The sequence below is a fragment of the Canis lupus genome, chromosome 13 (assembly GCF_011100685.1).
Source record: "Canis lupus familiaris isolate Mischka breed German Shepherd chromosome 13, alternate assembly UU_Cfam_GSD_1.0, whole genome shotgun sequence".
Classification (NCBI taxonomy): domain Eukaryota; kingdom Metazoa; phylum Chordata; class Mammalia; order Carnivora; family Canidae; genus Canis; species Canis lupus.
This window is the reverse complement of record NC_049234.1, coordinates 48,248,556-48,263,585: the sequence shown is the minus strand read 5'-3', so window position 1 is coordinate 48,263,585 and position 15,030 is coordinate 48,248,556.

The following is a 15,030-nucleotide window of genomic DNA, read 5'->3' as shown; positions in this document are numbered from 1 at the left end:
CAACAGAAACTTTGCAATAATAAGTGCTTATTGTTTGAAGCCATTAGGTTTTGGAGTAATCTTTTATGCAGTAATAGAACACTAACACAGGTTTTGGTGCTAGAATTGAGGTTGCTGCCATAATAAATATTTTAAAATGTGAGAGTAACTTTTGTGTTTTTTTGTTTTTTGTTTTTGCTTTTGTTTTTTGAGAGTGGCTTTCTAAAAAAAGATTTTATTTATTTATTCATGAGAGACACAGAAAGAGAGAGAGGCAGAGACACAGGCAGAGGAAGAAGCAGGCTCCAAGCAGGGAGCCTGATGCGGAACTCGATCCCAGGACTCCAGGATCACTCCCTGGATGGAAAGCAGGCGCTAAACCACTGAGCTACTGAGGGGATCCCCTGAGAGTGGCTTTTGAGTGGCGTGGTCAGAAGAAGCTATCAGGACTTTGAGAGGCATGTTAGTGAAAACCTAAAGAGTATTGAAGAGATGGTCATGTGATTTTTATCCTTCATTCTGTTAATGTTCTATATCATATGAGTTGACTTTGTATGTTGAATCATCCTTGTATCCCAGGGGTAAATCCCACTTGGTTATGGTGTATGATCCTTTTAATGTGGTGTTGAGTTCAGTTTGCTAGCATTTTGCTGAGGATTTACACATCAATGCTCATCAGGGATACTGGTTTATAGTTGTCTTTTCTTGTGTTGTCTTTGTCTGGTTTTGAGAATCTAATCGTGGCTCATCTGGCACCAAATCTCCCACTTCTCCACTGTAGTCCTATACTTACCTTTCAAACAGATATGGAAGACTGGGAAGAGAAAAGTGTCTATAGGACTAGCTATCTGAGATTAAATATTACTATATGTTATTACATAGGAAATTAATTTTAAAAATAATAATGACAGCCTTAATATGTAAGGTATTGTGAATCCTCAATATATTTTGAGGATTCTTCTCCTTTCAAAGTCATGTGGAATATATTTTAAAGGATTTCCCACTTTCCAGTCACAGGGAGCTTATAATGAAAAGACTTATCTAAAGAATTGAACAGGCATCAATTTAAAAAAATGCCATTAATCAATATAAAATTAAAATATAACATGGACCAAATCCTGCATATTGAAACTTTCCCGCATAAATTTTTGCTAAACCATTAAAATATGTATGTGTAGGAGGAGTTGTATTTTTTAAAGAATACTGATAAAATTTGTAGCAGAAGCATAATGGCATTTGAGAAGGCTGCTAGTATGAGCTTAAAGGAAAATAAAGAAGATATTACCAGACACTGGAGGCAGAAAGTTTAGCAGAAAGATCTAAGATGTTGTCTCAGAGACCATTCAGTCAAACGACTGGTTTTCTAAGGAACTTTAAGGCTATTAATTCCCAGCACTGTCAGCAGAAGCTCAAGGTAAAGGAACACTCACCTCAAAGAGATTTATGGTTGTGGATTTTGACTAATAGAGTGAATCTCTAATAGAGTTGTAGGGAAGGGGCACCTGGGTGGTTCAGTTGGTTGTGTCCAACTCTTGATTTTGGCTCAGGTCATGATCTCAGGGTCGTGAGATTGAGCCCTGCCTCAGGCTCCATGATAGGCATGGATTAAGATTCTTAAGATTCTTTTTAAGATTCTTTTTCCCTCTGCCCCGCAATCCTTGGCCCCCTTGCCCCCTCTCATTCTCCCCCACCCCCCAAAAAAAAGAGTTGTAGGGGAACTACAAAATGTTTTTAAAAATTTTTTAAAGATTTTAGAATTTTTTTTATTCATGAGAGATAGAGAGAGAAAGGCAGAGACATAGGCAGAGGGAGAAGCAGGCTCCCTGCGGGGAGCCTGATGTGGGACTCCATCCCAGGACCCCAAGACCCCAGGATCACGCCCTGAGCTGAAGACAGATGCTCAACCACGGAGCCACCCAGGTGTCCCAGGGAACTACCAAATGTTTAAGGGAATTATGTCAGCAGAAATATTACCATCTTAGAATGATATCCAGTTTCTATTCAAAATTCTTGATTCTTTAATTTTAAATTTCTTTCCACTTAAGGATACTGATTTGTCAAGCCAGAAGATCTACATTTAAATCCTTGCATTTGCATTTACCAGTGGCTGTCAAGGATCCTTAAATTTTTTGAGCTTCATAGGATTGTTTTGAAGAGAAAATATAATAATGTATAAAAATATTTTGTAAGCAGGAGCTTAATACATTTTAGCTTTTAAAATGAATTGTCACTGATATTTATGAGTTCTCTGAGGTCAAGATTCTGCTTTGGCATTACCATGGAACACATAAGGAGACAGGGAAAACTATTCCATCCTCTGTAGGCAGAAGGGCAAGAGTTTCTGTTCACATTCCCTTACCCACCAGGGCAAATGTGATGTTAATAAAGACAACTCCACATTAGAGAAGGTGAATGTGGTCTTTAACAGCTTTTTTAAAAATTCAGTCTATTATCATGTTTTTTGTTATTGAAGTTAAAATGTAAAGTTATAATTTATCAATGAAAATATTAAAAACTATGAGCTTGTATTATAAATGAAATCTCTTCTCTGTTCCCATCCCTATCCTGGTCCTCAGGGGTAATTATTTTCAAGGTTCTTGTGTGCCCTTTAGGACTTCTTCTTCTTCTTCTTCTTTTTTTTTTTTTTCTGTAGCTGTTCAAAACTCTTTAAAACCAAAATGTTTCTTGAATAAGAAAGAACAGCTTCAACATATGGTATCTTTACTTGTTCATTCTCTTGATGAGAATAAATAGGTCACCAAAAACAAAGTGGCTAAGTCAAAAGCATTTCTTTTACATTAGAGGAGGCTGGGAAAAGAGGCACAGGGAACCTCAACTCTCCATATTTTTAGTTTGATTGTCCACATTTTCCCTCATTTTAAGTGTCATTATTACACATTCCTAACTGTTACTTAGAGAAACTCTAGACTCTAACAGGTGAAACCTCATCTGGTATTTTTAAATATTTCAATATATCTACACTCATGGATCTGAGTTTAAGGAATTAAAAAAAAAAGGCTCATGAATTCTCTACTTCATTTCGTTGGGATCTTAAGACATTTTATGAAATATAGACAAGCTGAAGCTTATTAGCAATTAGAGATTTTACAGTGTTTCTGCTTCACTTCAATCCTCTCAAGGCTGTTTCCATCACTTCCTCAAGAGTCCAGAAACCCCTCCAGGTCCTTGGACTGCAGCTCCATAGATCAGACCCCAGGCCAGTCGGTGGCATGCTTCCTGCTGCCCGTGTGAAGGACACAGCCTGCGACCCAGTCCACCCCACGATGTCTTCTCAATTAGGGCAGGCCGGAAAACAACTGTGATCAGTATTTCAGCTCTGTGGACAATTTCCCTCATGTGGTGGCCCGATGATGGAGGCCATTCAACCGTTCAGCAGGCCGACCAGCTCTGCGACAATCATGCTCCAGGCGTGCTCCCCGGCCTGCCCCTTTAGGACTTCTAGGCATATATGTATAAAAAGTGTTATGTGATTCTTAAAGAAAATTTAAGTCATCCATATTTTTCTTACTGAGGAATAATCACTATTAAATTCTGATGTGTGTGGTTTTAGTCTGTTGGCTGTATACAAGCACATGCATACAGACATTTTTAAACTTTGTGAAATGTAAGCCCATAAAGAATTGTAAGGATTGTTGCAGCCTAGGGTCCTCACTTAGGACCCTGAAGAATTCTTGTGACTGGATATAAGAGCTAGGGATTGCTCCCATTCATTGGAATTTAGCTTTTGACTTGAGGAGCTAGGAAGGGTGAAAGACGGCATCATCTACAACATTGCATTCAGCAGTGTTTTTAGATCAGAGAAACCAATTTGAATGATTCATCTTTGTTGAAACTCAATTTTGGTGTCTGCATCCCTCCCAACCTCCCTGAAGCAGTTCTTTCATGCAGAATAGCATTTAACATAAATCATAACTCCGGAAAAAATGAGAGAGTTGCTTCAGTAAACATAAAAAGTTTATCTTCTGTTTGAAGCTAATATCCAGAAAGTTGTAATTCTTTCTATCAAAATGAATTGTTATTAGACTGTTGACTTCAGATCCTTGCTTTCTTGGTATTTTCTCAGCTGTAGATAGGAACATTACATGTGGTAAATATTGAATTGTAATTTGAAGTATCCAAGGGTGTTTTAAGACTTTTTAATATTGTGGATGTTCTTACTTTTGGAAAATTCATGCTGAATCATGGCAAACACATTAAAATGCATTCATATTAAATAGATTTTTTTTGCTATTTTAGCTATTCATTTGTAGTTATTTTTTGCTAAGTATTTTTTAAAATTATTTTGAGTTTGTTAAGAATAAGCTATTTTGTTCTAATGAGTCATACTTTTAAAATTCCTCATATATTTTTGGTACTCATTAGAAAGCTCACTGTGACTATAGTATTCAATGGATGAAGTAGTCCTGGAGCTATAATGCTTTTATTTCTGTTTTAGAAGAATCTTTTCTGTTCTCACGAACAAGAGTTTAACAAGATTAGAATGATTAGAATCACATTAGAACACACACAAAAAAAAAAAAAAAAAAAAAAAGAACACACAAAATAATCTGTTGTTCAGGTTTTCTTCCCAGAGATTCTGATTCATTTGATGTAGGATGGTTCTAGGTACCAGTACTTTTTTTCAAATCTCCCTAGACTCAGGAGATTCTCATGTGTAGTCAGGATTGAGAAACCTTGTTTAACATTAATAAATAGTTGGCTACATTATTTACTAGACAAAATTTTAAAATAAAATATATAAATACATATAAATAGTATAATATAAATAATACATAAATATTTAATTATAATATATAAAATAAATATAAATAAAAACAAAGATAAATTCTCTAACATAAAACAAGAGCAATATCCCTAACTTTCAAAAAGTTTAAAATTCTAGTGTTTGCATTGATCAGTCATAATTACGTTGCTATTGAAAAGAAAAATTAATAATTTGCTGAGTAAATTGAGATTGCTGGACAAGATGTCACTTGTGCTCAAGGAACACACCTCTGGCATTACAGCAGATTTCTGGGTACAGGGTGTGGGGCAAAATTTCGTGCTGTTGTCAACTTGGGAAGACTGTCATAGTCACATGTTGGAGGAAATTCTGTGTTGCCAAGTGTGGCTGTGGAGGATCTTTTTCATACTTCTTTAAGATGCATATAATCAAGATCTGTCTTTAGAAGATACTGACTCATTGACTGAAGCCAGGAGACTGGGTTTTATAATCTCTTGAGGGTCCCTGTAGTTCTATGAGTTTCATCTCACAGGATGAACAGCATTAGGGAGTCAACTGACTTACTGTCCCCTAAGAATTATTGTCAGGAGCAACTTCAAATATGATCCAGAATTAGTTCCTTATGGTTTTATTCTCTTATGATCATGGGCTGAAAGATATGAAGCATATGATATTGGATATCAGGTCAGGAAGAAGATATAGAGGCACAAAGGATAATTTTGGATGAAGATATGAGATTTATTGAGTCTCAAATATATTATCCCAGTAGCCTAGTTAAGAGATGGTCATAGCTTGGATGGTTGGTTTAATATAAGAACAAACTAGAGGAATGCCTGGGTGGCTCAGTGATTGGGCGTCTGCCTTTGGCCTGGGGCATGATCCTGGAGTCCTGGGATCGAGTCCCACATTGGGCTCCCTGCATGGAGTCTGCTTCTCCCTCTGCCTGTGCCTCTGCCTCTCTCTCTGTGTCTCTCATGAATAAATAAATAAAATCTTAAAAAAAAAAGAACAAACTAGAAAAAAACAGGTATGTTAGGAAAGAGTAGTTGGGAATATTGTGAGATGCTCTGAATGGGAGGTCTCAAAGACAATTATTTTTGTGACTGCTTTACCAGGAGGTATATTTTATTAAGCTAGTGAGCCAGCATAAAAGTCTTCTTTCAAGTGTAACTTTGGATTCATTCTGTCCTGGCTCAAGTCCTGGCTCTACAATACACAAGCTATATAACATTGGGCAAGTTACTTAACCTCTTTGAGCCTCATTTTCTACATCTATGAAATAAAGATAATAATAGTACCTACCTTGTAGATTGTTGGTGAGGAGTAAAGGAGTCAACACATATAAAGTTCTTATATGGTCACTCAAAAAATGTTAGCTATTCCTATAATAATACCATTGGATGAAGGGGAAATATTTCACAGGAAGAATGAAAAGTCTTATCTTCAATTAACTGGAAGTTTAGAGAAAACAATTATGAGAACTGCACTAAGCCTGCCCTCTATCTCACAATATGTTGAGAAAGATAGACACACATAACCCAAATAAATCTGATGTAAAGGAGAGTATCATATATGCTAAAACAGATACTGAATAACGGATTCCTAGAGTATGAGGAACATTCTGGTCATTGATCAGTTAGTTGTCTCCTTAACAACCATTTCCCCTTGCTTTTTAAAGATCCCCAGCAGGCACAGTTAAGCATCTGACTCTTGATATCAGCTCAGGCCTCCATCTCAGGGTTGTGAGCTCAAGCCATGTATTGGGCTCTAAACTGGGTATGGAGCCTACTTAAAAACAAAACTCTTCCTGATTGTTCTTTGAGAAATAATCCCTTCCCCATTTCAATGATATGTTTTTGATGTTATCAACCCCATTCTGAATTGTAGCGATGGACTCTTGATTGATCTAAGCTTATTGGCATCCTTCCTGCCTCTGTGATCTGAGTGTTTATAACCCCTCTAAACCCATATGTTGAAATTCTCACTTCCAAAGTTGATGATATTGGTAGGTAACTCTGGGAGGTTATTAGGTCATGAGGGTGGAGCCCTCATGAGTGGGATTAATGTTTTTGTAAAAAAGACCGCAGACAAACCCTCTCAACCTCTTCCACCATGTGAGGACACAGCAAGAAGATGGCTTTCTGTGAAGCAGGAAGTGGCCCGTATTAGACACCAAAACTGCTGGCACCTTGATCTTAGACTTCCCTGCTTCCAGAACTGTGAGAAATAAATTTCTGTTGATTGTGAGTCACCAGTCTATGGTGTCTTGTTATAATAACCTCAATGGGCTAGGACACTGCCCCTGTAATTGGTGTAGGCTTGTAGGCAAATAAGATACAGGGAAATAGATGTTTGCTGAAGACAGAGTCTTCCTTGGTATTTCTCAAGTGCTTTCCAGTAAGGAGTTTTCTCTTTCTGTGGACTGTGTATTGTGAGAATGTACAACCATTTTTTTCCAACTATGAAGAGATCCTGCGAGCAGAATTGAGAAAATCACAGAAGAATGGCAGGATGACACACTGAGACTCTTGACCAAACTATCTGAAGTCAGTCTATAATTTAAAGCAACATGATCCTATACATTTAAACCAACTCAAGCTGGCTTTTCTGTTGCTTAAAACCCAAGAAATCCTGACTATTGTAGTCAGAGACAGTAATTCATTCACATGGGCAGGGCAAGAAGTGTAGGAATGGAGGAAACTTCTTGGGGCCTGGTTTTGAAGGGATGCCAGCCTCCTACAGGCAGATAGTAGAATGAAGTACATTCCAAGCAAAGAGAACACCTTGAACATAAGCCTGGAGACAAGAGAGTATAAGGCATTTTCTGGAAGTGGGCAGTGGACCCCGTCTGGCTGGAATATAGAGTATGTATGTGGCATACTGGAAGGTAACCTAGAAAAACAGGAAGCAGGCAAAGAATGAAACCTTTGAACACCAGGCTAAGTATTTGGGGCTTTATGCTGTGTTTAAATGCCAACTGTCAAAGATAAAAGACAGCTGAACCTTGTGTTTTAGAAAGATAACTCTGGCAGCAGAGTGATGGATGGATTGGAATATTCCAGGACAAAGGCAAAATGGTCATGAATCAGGGCAGTCTGATGAACTAAAATAGGGGGTGGATATGAGAGATGTAAAGAATATAGCCCAGATTGGATTTGGGTGGAAAGGAAAAGGCAGGGGAATGTTATGCCTACAAGGTATAGAGTATAAGTGTCTAGAAGGCCTCTGCCCTTGATACAGCTGGAGGAGGCAATACTGGAGTGAAGTGGTGATGAGTTCAGTTTTGGACACTTTGAATTTAAGAGATCAGTGGAACATACACACGGAAATGTGTAGGAGGGTCAGAGATTAGATTAGAGCTACTGCAGGAAATCAGAGCTGGCAAGCACAATTTTGCAAGGGATTCCCACAAAGAAGATAACTGATGGCACAAAGTGGAATGAGGTCCCTGAGAAAGTCATGGAAAGGCTCATAGGAGGATGACCAAAACTGAATGTGGAGATTCCTTATCTTTAGAGTTGAGCAAAGAAGCCCAAGCCTCTGAAGGGTGTTGGCTGGAGAGGTAGGTATGCACATTAGTAGGAGCATCAAACAAAGGCAGAACTTCCAAGGGGGTGGACAATAGGATAGATGTTGTGGAGATGCTGGGCAGAGTCAAGACTGAGAAGAAGCTATTGTCCTTGAAGAGAGAAGGTGAAGGGTGACCTCTGCTCTTTCAAGAACCTCTCTGATTAAGGAAAGGTAAACGCAATAGGCAATGAAGTAGCTTTAGGGAAAAACAAGGTCAAGTTTTCTTAGGATAAGGAAATGTGAGTGTTTTTGTACACAATCCAAAGACCATTCTAATGTCTAATATTTTCGATGTGTTGCTTTGTTACTAGACTCATTTTCTCCACATCTGGAACTTCTATTTATATTATGTGGTCAGATGCATGAAATGACTCCCTTATGGCCTTTCATGTGCCTATAACCAGCCTGACCAATTTTTGGATGATTATCAGTTAGATCTGAAGTTGTATTTTTTATCTTACTTAAAAATTTTCCCTCTGTGTGGGGCTTTCCTCGGTGAGTTGTTTCATTTGTTTTTATTTTTTAATTTTTTAAAATTTCTATGTGCACCAAGGTAGTGAAGTATCAGAAGTGAACATTCAGAAACACTGCTCAAGAAGAGAATTTTTATTTGTACCTCAAGGGACTACTCACCAATGTTTTGGAAACTCTGGAGACTAAATTTATATTCAAAGAACAAAAAAATTTTCTGCTGTCATTGACTAGCTCTTAATGCTGGTGAAGCAACATTACGGGGAAATACTCTTTATTCTGTAAAAATGTGAACAGTACTGCAAACTGGCACAGCTAAGCTGGAAGTGTATATATTTTTCCTGTGGAAGATGAGTGACTTATAACTATTGTCTGGGAAACAAAGGCTTTTTTCTTTAACACACTATTTGGTTCTTGAAAAATTTTGATAAGCTTTAAAAAGGGGAAATGGTCTTAATTCACTAGAAAATGGTTACAATCTGCAAAAGGCACACATTCAAGTCACACATTTCTTGTATAGCACATGCAAATCTAATAAATGCTTTATTTTCTTTTTCTTCATTACTCAAAATCAAAAACAAAACTCCAATTGCCACTGCTTAATAAATTAAGAACTTTTTCATTCTATTTGTGTCTATATTGCCATTATTTCAACAATTTGCTCTCTGTAAAGATAGTTGTGATGGATACACATGAGGCACGTGATTCTGGGGAGAAAGAGTGAAGGAGAAACAAAGACCAGCAGAAAAGAAAATGACAAAAATTATTTGAAATTCATCAGTGTATTGAGAAGTGAGTATGCACTGACTGTTAGGCACTGAGGAAACAAAATGAATTTGACCTAATTTCTGCTTTTGAGGGAGAATCATTCACACAAACATATGACTATATTTTATGTGATATGTCATATCATATAAGTGCTGTGTATATGTAGGAAAAAACAATTTCCTAGCTCTGTGAATAACAAAATAGTTCATATTAATTTGTCTAGGATAAAGTATAAATTCAATATAGCTCTGGATATATTTATACGACTATAATTTAAGAGTGATCACGTAAGGTACATGACACATAGGTGGCATATATAATTGGCACCCCATGGTATCTTGGACAATAACTCTATTTAATTAGACATGTCACCATAAGTCTATAGTATATAAGATACATTTTATTAAATAAGCACCATGATTTGCATTTCACCATTCTTATTAAAACTTAACAACCATCCTTTTAAACTCAACTACCTGCTCAGGTAAGACAACCCTTGACTAAATCTTCTGAGAAGATTTCAAATGAACAAGACGGGGAACAAAAAACTAAAACATACCACTTGGGAAGGACATTTGAGCTGAGTATTGAAGGTTGAATAAAAGTTTTCCAGGGGACTAAAGAACAACAACAAAATCCATGGTGGAAAAGAAAAGCCTCAAATGCACAAATGATTGTGTGTAAGAACAACTACCTTTCTTTCTTTCTTTCTTTCTTTCTTTCTTTCTTTCTTTCTTTCTTTCTTTCTTTCTTTCTTTTTAAGATTTTATTTATTTATTCATGAAAGACACAGAGAGAGGCAGAGACACAGGCAGAGGGAGAAGCAGGCTCCCACTGTGGGACCCAATCCCGGATCCCGGGATCACACCCTGAGCCAAAGGCAGACACTCAACCACTGAGCCACTCAGGCGTTCCAAGAACAACTGCCTTTCTTTAGAGTATAGGGGTTGGGTAGAAGGTGAAGATCCAGTTGGGTTGCAATTCCTGTTGTGGGTGAAAGGGAAATCATATTACCTGATTTTCACCCTTTCTTGGTCATTTGTCCCAGAGTGATTCTCCTAAGCCACCCTGGGCCTTCTATGTGCTTAGGAAATAAAGCCATAGTCATAGAGAGGCTGAGGAAGCCAATGACGTCAACTGACTCCACTTCATCCTTTGAAAGAGACCAGCCCTCAATAAGAAACTCTCTCTATGTGCCTGGAGGGGTCTTTCTTGGATGTTTAATACCTCTCTGCCTTTAAATTCGGATTCTACTACATGTGGGATTTTGGAAACGTAAAACCTTCTAAATCTCATCTCCTGCCCGCACTGCCCCTGCTACAAGCCACTGTGATGATTGTCTGCATTGGATTACTGTGGACATTAAAAGAAGATAATTCAAGGAAACCACCTGGCATATAATAACTGCTCCTCGAATTGCCTTCTGCACCCCCTCTTCCTTCTTCCTTAAAGAAGTAAAGAGTGTCTTGAGTTCCATATGTTATTAAGTAACGGTGAGAAAGCTATGCATCAATTGTTTGCAAACAGATAAAGCGACTTTTTTGGCAAAACTTAGGAAGGCAAAGGAATGCTACTTAAGTTAAAAATAAATAATGTCTTGTCTTTACTTCTCTTCTTTACTAAGACCTGCTAATATTCCTTGCTACCCTCTGGGGATGTTGTAAGTTTAAAGCAAGGGATGAAGTGAAGTATTCAGAACAGTGCCTACCCAAAGAACATGCTCAATGAATGTTGGCTACTTTTATTATTTTCTAACATCCTTCTCTGGTGCTGTGGGGATTTTCAGTTGATTATTTAAATGCCCTGCATGCTTTCCACGTTTAAAATTTTTTATATTGTCCTTATGTGAGATATAACAAGAAGCTATATGGGAGGATGTGGGGAGGGCCCATAGGGTACATATTTAAAGTACCTGGGATTTTTCCTTTGTGGATGATAAATCAAATTCTGTTTCATCTGTTTCACAAAAAGGATGAGGAGTTTGTTTTATATTTATTAGAATGTAAGACCTTATGAATAAAACCAACCACTGATAGAAACATGCAAGGCAAGCCTGGCTTTGTGGGCACCTAACCTTTCTATCTTCGAACATGCAAATATATTTCGAGTTTAAGTTAAAAATATAAATCACACAGACAGTGAAATAAATGTAGGGGTGGAAGGAAGGTGAATGAGAGATGACGGTATGCTCATACTCTCCCATGGCTTGATAGTCATGAGTACAGATGCGCTATGAAATCAAGCCAACATCTGGCAAGTTATAGCATAAACAAATATTGGAAACAAATGAAAAGAAGTAAACACGAGAAAGTGTTATGCAAACTGTAATCAACAAATGGCAGTATTTGAAAAATATAACAGCCACTAGAAGGGAGAGTTGATCTTAGTTTATGTTTTTATTTGTAAAAGTAACACTTTCTTCTTTTGATGGAGTGTCATAGAAATCTGTGAAGTAAAAAGTGCAATGTGCCTCCTTGCCTCAACCATTTCCTAGAGGTAATGTCAAGATACTGACAGCGGAAAAGTTAGTGATAATATACTAGATCAAGCATCGCTTTGGTTGTAGATACAATTTTTTTAACATAGAAAATTTTAAACATGTAAAAGTAAAGAGAATAGTAAAACGAAGCCACATATACTCAGCACCCAACTTCCACAATTATTAAATTTTTGCTAGACTTCATATCTACTTTTTAACATACAAAGGCCAAAATGCTTGTGGTGGTGGAACCAAATTTGGCATCACGGAGTATAATTTATGTGGTGTCCTTTGGTGATATGAACAATGTATATTCTGTGTGCGCAGAACCCAAAGAAGTAGCTGGAATACAGAGCACTCTGAGTTAAATTTGCCCTGGATGGAGCTGTGTGATGACTGTTCATTTATGCTCATCTTGCCTTTATTTTCACCATTGTAACTCTGGTTTCTATTGTAGTGCTTAGCACACAGTAGGTGCCCCCAAACCGCTTTCAAACGAATGAGCCTCATTTGCAGTGTGGATTTCTGTAGCACAAAGGAGGCCACGCACTGTAGCAGGACTAACGCTCACAGAATGCTTCCCGATGTATTAGATGCTTACTATGTGCTGGGTGCCTGTGCTCACCAGCTGTGGGGTCCTATTCTTAGGGACTTACATGCAGTAACTCATTTAATTCTTGCAAAAAAACCGTGTGAAGAAGGTACTACGATCATCTTTCGGGTTTCCTAGGTATGCAGCCAGTAAGTGGGTCAAGATCCCATGGATCATAAGGGGTAGATCTTGGGGTTAAGCCCAGTTAGTGTGGCCCTAGAGTCTCTCTGTATTTAGCGACATTCTCTGCTGCTTCCCCCCAAATGTGTGTGAATCCCATCTCTAGAGCACTGAACACACTTGGGCACTTTGATAGGTCTTGGTTGTACCTGTACTGCAGGATTAACTCACAAAATCACTCCAATGGTGCCAGATAATGGGAGGGTGTTGCCCGTAGACCAGACATTTTTTAAAAAACAGACTTTGTCATTTTTCATGAACATAAGGCACTTCTAAGTGCTGCGTGGGAGGGAATGTGGTAGACTGATTTCATTGAGACCTTGCCAAATTCTGGTCTTGTGGCCATCAAAGACGCATCATTTCCTCCAAGACTTCTAAAGGGGGCTATTACCACGGGCCTGCAGGTTCTGGTTTGCATTCAGAGGAGACACTATCTTCCTAAGTGAGACCTGGAAGAGGAAGTGTCATGAATTGTAAATAAGCCTGAAAGAAAAGAATTGTTTGGTGATGGAAATGGAGAAAAATGGCCTTTTCCAAACCAGGTTCCATCCCTACCCCCATTCCGTGTGCAGCTTTGCCAGAGCCCCTCCTGTTTTATTTGCTAAGTTTACAAGGAGGAAGAGAGGAGTTTCTCTAAGGATACTCATGCCTCTGACTAGTAATCTCCTAGATTAAATATTAGTATATCTCTACAAGTAGAACATCATCCCACTATTAAAAAGAATAAGATGGGGTCTTACGGGTTGGTGTAGAATGATCTTCAAGTTATACCTTAAAGTGAAAAAAACCAACAGTATTTATACCAGGGCCACCCTTGGTGACACTCTATGCATGCATAAAGTTTGCTTGGAAAAAAAAAAAAGGAAAGATGAAAATGCTTGCCCTTGCTGAAGAAGGGCTTTAAAAACAACAACAACAACAAAAAGATTTTATTTATTTGACAGAGTGAGTGGGAGTGTGCACAAGCAAGGGGAGTGGCAGAGGGGGAGGGAGAAGCAGGCTCCCCAGGGACATAGGGCTCTATCCTGGGACCCCAGGATCATGTCCTGAGCCAAAGGCAGACGCCTCACCTACTGAGCCGCCCAGGTGCCCCTGCAGAAGGGCTTTTCATTCAAGACTTTCTCATATTATAAAAAAGTTTTAAGCATATACATTTATTATATTTCAAAGTTAAATTGTTTCAGTTGTCCACCTGGCAAAGTAGAAGAGTAAATACAGCCAACATTTTAATCATGGAAGAAGAAAAGTAACACTTTATGTTGGGTATTTCAGGAAGGGGGGTTTGGCCTACATGCAGAAATAGTAATTCTCTCTCTCCATCTCTCTGAAGGATGATCCTTTAAGACAGAGAGATCTGCAAGATCCCTATTTAACGAAGTTAGGGGATGTGTCATGTCACTCTCTAGGCGTGGGGAGAAATGGAGAGAAAAGAAGGAAAAAAAGCCTCTAAAGGCATCTGAGTTCTCCAAACAGCTCCATCCTAAGGAGTCTACAAGCGCAGGGGTAGTTGTGAGGTTTGGGACGGGTTGTTCTGGGTGCCCAGGTCTGGGAGCCCTCGCTTCATTGCTTCTCCAGGGAAGCCGGCCTCCTTCTCACGGGGCCTAAGGCTATCTTGGCTGGGAGCTCTGTTCTGCAGAGGGGCCTGGTCACAAGCCCAGGAGGACTCACGTAGGGGCTCGTTGTCAGCTAACACGGTGGACAGAAGTCCTAGTCTCAAGGCGACAGCCTCCTCGGGGAGGGGCGACTCTCACGCTGCGGGGACGCTAGAGCCCTGGGTACCTGCAGCTCCCTGGAGCCCTGATGTCGGTTTTTGGTAAAAAGCAGGTAAGGGGTACCAGTTTAATCGCCTTTGGGGGGGGGGGGCGGCTAGGCTGCAAACCTACAAACATCTGAAGCTGCCAGGTATGAGAGGAAACAGGGAGAACTCTGGAGAACTGAGCGGGTGCAGATCCTGACTGAAGGCATTCAGATTCAGATTTTTAAGCTACAATTTTGCTGGCCAAGCAAAACACTCGACCTGGCTGCACTCGCTGCGGGTTTGCGATCCTGCCTGCGCCCGGGCTCCGTGCAACCTGCTGCTGGCCCCCGTCTGTCCGTCCCCAGCCCCTGGAGGGACGCCGCGGGCGCCGGGGACGGTCGCACATCCCGGAGCCCCCCGCAAGGCTCAGAGCCCCCCGCCCCCATCTCCGAGGGCCCCAACCTCCTGAAGCCTGGAGGGTCGCAGAAGCCCTGCCCCGGCCACGCCGC